This window comes from Malurus melanocephalus, unplaced genomic scaffold (assembly GCF_030028575.1).
Source record: "Malurus melanocephalus ecotype Western Australia unplaced genomic scaffold, MMel_1.1 scaffold_52, whole genome shotgun sequence".
NCBI classification, from domain to species: domain Eukaryota; kingdom Metazoa; phylum Chordata; class Aves; order Passeriformes; family Maluridae; genus Malurus; species Malurus melanocephalus.
In genome coordinates this window covers 766601-773160 of record NW_026623284.1, presented here as the reverse complement: position 1 = coordinate 773160, position 6560 = coordinate 766601, and the positions used below count along the sequence as shown (strand labels likewise).

Here is a 6560-nt window from a genome sequence, read left to right as displayed (position 1 = left end):
GGCGGGCGAGGCCGGCGGCGAGCCTGGGCACCGAACGCGGGAGCGCCCGGCCGCTCCCCCCGCCGCCCTTGCCCGGGAGCACCCTCCGAGCGCGGCGGGCGGCAGCGCTCCCGCTCCGCTCCCTTCCCCCCACGCCCGCACTTTGCCATTTAACAAAGCGCCGCAACCAAAAGTTACGTTTCCATAGACGCCAGCCGCTTTCCTGGCGGCCGTTCCTCAGCTGCTGGGGCTGCTCTGGGAAAACCAGGATTTCACCCGTGAAACGTTAACGTGGGACTTCGGGAATAGTTTTGTTTTTTTTTTTCTCTCTTCTTCCACAGAAACACGGACTGTTCGGGTTGGAGATCATCTGTTTCAACCCTTCGGCCAAGGCAGCGTCACCTGGAGCAGCTGACACAGGAACGAATCCAGGTGGGTTTGGAATGTCTCCAGAGAGGAGAGAATCCATGACCTCCCTGGGCAGCTGTTCCAGCGCTCTGCCACCCTCAATGTGAAGAAGTTCTTCCTCATGTTGAGGTGAAACTTCTTGGTGTTCAGTTTTGTAGTTTTAGTGGTTTATGTTTTAGTTTTCTTTCTCCACCGCCAAACATTTTCCAGGCTGCTCTACACTTCTCCAAAACAATCTGGAATGGACAAGCTAAGAAAGCAAAGCTTGACAAATGTCCATCTACAAATGGCTCTTTCCTAATCCTCCAAACTCTCCYTGCCAATTTTATTCTCCTACAGAGAGAAAAACAAATCAAGACAACATTACGCAAGTGTATCACTTCACTTGTATTGATAGATACTTGCAAACCAATGGGTCCTGCCAATTTGAGCGGTAATGCAACTACCTTTGTTCAACTTCACAAAAAACGCCAAAGCAGCTGTTGTGTCATGCTTTGCTTCTGTCAAACCCAAGTTTTCTTAAAATTTAAGTATAAGACATCTGCAAGACACAGGATGACATGTTGACAACAATAATCTAASTTGTCTGCCAAATAAAAAAGGCTGTGAATTACATCTATTTTCTCACTCATCTTAATATTTTCTCTCATCAAATTCTCTTCTGTCACATCAAGCTGCAGCTGGACATAGTTAATCTTGGGCACCATCTGTTGTGGACAAGCAAGTAAGTTTAGTATTGCCTTATGACTATCGGTTAGAGAAATTCTCAATAAATGCACCTAGCAACTCAAAGATACTATTTCACCTCTAAGCCTGAGCAAAACAAACCCAAATTCCCACACTGAGTCAGAACAGGATCTACCCAGCTAGAGGGAGTGGACCAATGCTGCCTCTCCTTCCATTTTCRACTGAAACATGTTCCAGGTTCCCAGCCTACAGGAAAATTTTTATCAAATCCATTCCCCAGAGATGAAGATAAAATTTTAAAAAGAAAGCACTCACATGAAAAAATCTCAGGTGTTTACTCTGAAACAAGTAACTATTGTATAAGAGCCATTGTGCCATGTTAGTACAGGTACGGACACATAAATATATTTGGCTACAAGGAGCTATCAAGCACTGGCTTATCAGCACATCTCTGTAACCACACGTATTAGCACACTCAGTCTGCTGCAATGAGAAGGTTAAATATGTTAATCTAAACCTTAGCTGAGATGGTGAATGTCAGGGGTTTATTTTGCAGTAAGGGTTGCTTGCTTCCATCCAACCAAGAAGTGGTGAATTTCAAAGCCCCTACTGAGTCGTTAATCACTTTGCCTATTCCCTTCACACTCACAGTCCTTTGGGTTCAACCACGACGAGACCCTGTTGGACACGCGACTCTGCTGAGTTTAAACACTTTTTCTAACCAATTATTCTGAGATCAACTAAAGTAAGCTCCTCTTGAACCAAAGAAGATACAAACAGCAGATAGAAGCAGTGGGTTTTCCAAACTGTATTATAAAAGGAGTGTTTAGAGTCAGTAGGTCAAGCAAGGCTGGAGCACCACTGTGTGTCATCYACCCCATAACTGCCTGTTTTGATGAGCTTCCACTACAAACCTGGTGTGGTACCACTGCAGGTGATACCCCAGCATCATGACTGACCCTCCATCAATTCACAGCGTTGTCCGTGCTGCTGAACCTCAAACATTCCGCTATTTTCACATGTTACATTGTTAAAAAGTGTAGGTTTTAACCTACCAGGTAATGGGTCACCTGACAAATTTAAGGCTGCTAGCACAAACAGGTTGTAATTTAGTAACAGCTGCTYAAAATAATAATAATAAATTACTCAGTACTTTTCCCTGCTGTTCATGTGACCCAAGATCCAAGCTTACAGGTATGAAGCCRTATTAGCCAGCCTTGTTCTTCCCCAGAGCTTTGAACACTGGGATGTATTTTCTCTCACATCAAAGGGTGAGATTTCTTTTACTGTAAAAGAACATTAATTGCCATAAAAAATTTCAGGAAGGACAAAGTGTCATTTTACTACAGCACAGTCAGACATGGTCCAACACCAGTCATGTTGACTGATTACTCCTTCTCCACACAAACTGCCCATAAATTGCATTCAGTAGGATTTTATGTTCAGCAGCAGTTYCAGTTGAAGCTGACCCCACCTCTTCTTCCCAGTCTCAGAACTGTTCCCATTCAGCTGAACACTGGAYTGTGAACCAGGCACATGGACCAAACCTGCTACAGGGCAGCAGCTAGAAGCCATGGGGCTGGACACTGAGAAAAGGCAAAGCAATTGTGTCTGCAGCAGCTCCGTGCCCCAATTCACACATCCCCACAATCGTGTGTCACCACAATGGCAAGGCAGGAACTGTTTATGCCAACACTTCTGCCAAGAAAATGTACATGGGAAAAATGGGYCCAGTCATCTCTCCTAAGACAGACTTTTTTTTTTTTTAAGCAACAGAAGTGATAGATTTAATGATTAGGATAAAAACTTATGTCTATACATATGGTGGACTGTTTTCTTCCAAGCTCAAATTGATTAACTCAAGGATGCCACACTTGAGTTAATCAAGACACATTATGCGAAGCACACCCTATCTGTTTGTGATAGACCCCATTTACAATTCCTAACTTTGGGAGAATGTTTCTTCACAGCAAACAAAAGGAATTCAGAAATGGACAAGTCACCAATTCCAATACATTCCTATCAATACACATTCCTACCAAAATTTCTGATAGAACACATATACAAAGAGATATGGGCTTCTCAACGGAAGTATTACTTGATTACTCAAACTAGGTCATACATCTGATTTGTTACTTCATTGATTTTAAAATGTACAAAGATGGATAYATTAAGAAGCACAAAAATATGTTTGTCTTTCTTAAACATTTTCCTTAACTCCTKCTGACCTTTATTTCAAAAATATTCAATGGGCTTCTAAAAATATTATAGTTTTAACAACTTGAGATTAAGGCTAAGTACTGAGCTACAAATGGACAATGAGCAGAGCAATTCTACCGAATTGTAGAGAATTGTAATTCTCCTTAGCCTGGCAATTCTACCGAAATGTAAAGACATTTTACCTTCTAGCATCTCTTTATGCTTCCATGCTATATAGCAACTCAAACCATGCTCTTCTTTGAATAATTTCTCTGTAAATTCCACTTTCCATGTCAAAGGATTAAATAGAAGATGACTGAGATGACTGACTTATTTTTCTACTGCATTTAAAGGGGTTTGTAAGTTCTTCGTTTCTAACCTGTACTACAACATTCTCTAGAGGCAGACTCCATTTCTAAAAGTAAAAGAAAAAAATAAAGAAAGGTTCCAAACAGTCTATTTCCTCTCCCCTCCTTCTTGAGCATGAACCAGATCATATCTAGACCCAAAGACAGGCTGGCAGCATGTCACATAGCCAAGAAACACATTTTGTGTATTACCTGCATACCCACATTAACATACTGTGATAAATTGGATTTAAAGCCATTACATCTAAGATGTCATACCTAGCAAGCTTGCTTTTAGAAATAGAATTTGAACAGCAATCTAAGGCAGGTAATTGAAACAGCTTTCGATATAGAATGCATCACATTCTGTCTCTTCTCATGGCTTTGACTGGCAAGCTTGGGCAAATATAACCGGAAAGACTCAAGGTGGATTTTTTTTTTCCCTGACATCTTTCCATGCTTTAGCCAAAGGCAACCATCCCTGTGACAGAGATGGCAGAATGGGTCACTCCAATACAAAGCCTACCATTACACTTGATTGACTGATGGGTATGAATTTGAGGCAGAAACCCTTAATAACAAGCTGGAGTGTCCCCTTTTGCCTCTATGGCTGATATGTACTGCAGAGCATCAGCACAGATCTCATAAGGGAGCCTGAGCTCAACAAGGTGTCATTAGTGTCCAGTGCCACAAGGCATACAGTATCATACAGTATCAACAGAAAGGCATGGGCTGGATCAGATTAAAAAGTTTCAAAACCAAAATACTTGAAAGAAAAAACAAAGGTCTTCAAATCTTGCATTACCTCTGGAAATCAGATTTCCTCACTCACTTCTTCACTGCTTCCCCTGGTACTCAAGTAGGGCAGCACGTGGTGCTTTCTTACAGAAACACTGCAGGAGAAACAGTCTCATGACCTGTGTCTGTTTTACACTGCTGTGGAGTGCTGCTAGGGATAGACTGTCACGTCACTGAAATGATCACGTAGTACTCCTTAAAATCACTGAATGGCTTGGTTTGGAGGGACCTTGATCAGCTACTTCTAACCCCSCAGCCATGGGCAGGGACACCTTCCACTAGACCAGGCTGCTCCAAGCCCGGAACACTTCCAGSGATGGGGCAGTCACAACTCCTCCGGGCAACCTGTGCYAGGGCCTCACCACCCTCCCAGTAAAGAATTTAACATCTAATCAAAACCTCCCCTCTGYCAGTTTGGAGCCATTCCCTCTTGCCCTGTCACTACAGTTCCTGATGACAATTTTCTTYATGACAAAAAGAAATAAAGGGGTGAGCAAATAAATGCAGTGAGGACTAAAAACCAACATAGATTAAAAGACCACAAGTTCAAAAGAAGATGCAAGAGGAGAAGAGGTAGAAAACAGAAACACTTAAACATTCCCAGGCCTTTAGAAAATGACTCATGACAAGTGACATGCATTGTTAGCTGCTAGCACAGGCAGGACAGCACTGTTTTCAACAGTGCATGACAGAAATCCAGTGAGAATATAAATTCTGACATATTTGCTTTAAAGTAATCAAAATAGCCCTACCCTTTTCCAGCAGATAAACTTTTAAATGTACTTTCTGAAAAGAAAATCTGGAATACCAGGTGACACCATTTCTGAAAAAAACAATCCCAATGTGGTAAGGAAGTAATAATTTATTCAGTGTATTTGATATCACACAGATTAATAGATAAAGCAAGTATCAGGTGACAAAGAAAATAAGAAACAGACAATGAAACAAAGAGATTGAGTAAACTACTTTCTTTCCATAAACAATACATGAAAACACCATCTAGGAAATAAAAGTTATTACACATCATTCATCATGTAAAAGCAATGGATACAACATAAATAATGGATATCACCATCAGAAGGGATGCTCATGGAATAGCATCACACAGTAACTCAGGTTGAAAAAGACCTCAAAGGTCAGCCAGTCCAACCTCCTACTCAAAGCAGGTCAGAGTCATTTCCCAAAATGGTTTACAAATATTTTGAAGTTCAATTCATTGTTTACATTGCTGTGTAATTACACACAGTGTTGAAATCCGATGGGGGGGACCCTATTTGAAGTAACTTATGCCAAGTACAGACAACAGAGATCAGGGCATGAAGGTGATGTTGAGACAGCCTAAATCACACCTAAACACCTTTGTTTAATATTTCTTACTAGAAGGCCCCTGTTCAGACTCAAGTCCTGACTAAGCATAAAGACTTCAGCACAATTTCAATACACTTCCTCCTTTYATTAGTAAGCTCCTTTAGAACAGTAAAATAAATATAATTATTCTGTTAAAAGTTTTGGAAGAAAACAATTCAGACAGAAACTACATCATCACAATGCTCCTAAGAAAGAAACCTAGGTGGCATGACTACAGGAGCTAGAATTCAGCCTCTGCCCTGTCCCCAAGGCCCATTACTAATAGCTGTCATGGCATATGCTCTCACACCACATGACGTGATCACATCCATGCAAACACAAATTCCCCAGGTTCAGTTCAGGCTATATACTAGGGGACAAGAAGAAAAAGAAAGGAAAAAAAAAAGGAAAAAAAAAGCCCAGAAAAATTTAACAGCTTGATCTAATGTTTATAGCCTTTATACAAAAGTTAGCTAAGAAATGTCTATTGCAGTGCTTTTCAAAATTCTAGCCACACTAGGAAAACAGCAYATCTGAGAAGGTACAGAACAGCTGAGGCCAAGCTTCAACTTAACAAGTCTAAACATGTCCAAACTACCTATGACTTCACTTTTTCTAAGTGTGAGCATGTYAACTAAGTATAGACAAGAAACCCTCATCAGTATAAAAAAGCCTTCAAAATTGCATGGTCAAGCTAACAATGTAAAAACCAGAGGGATTTTTTTGTCTATCAAGACAGTCTAAAGCAAGTAAAATGGAAAGAGGTACATGAATTAAAAAAACAAACAAAAAAAA

At 40.9% G+C, this 6560-nt stretch overlaps 1 protein-coding gene across 12 annotated transcripts in view; it reads right to left on the bottom strand.

The window, feature by feature from the left end:
• KMT2C (lysine methyltransferase 2C) overlaps window positions 1–6560 on the bottom strand; it is a 189509-nt gene that overhangs the window by 171561 nt on the left and 11388 nt on the right. The gene's annotated exons all lie outside the window — the stretch shown is intronic.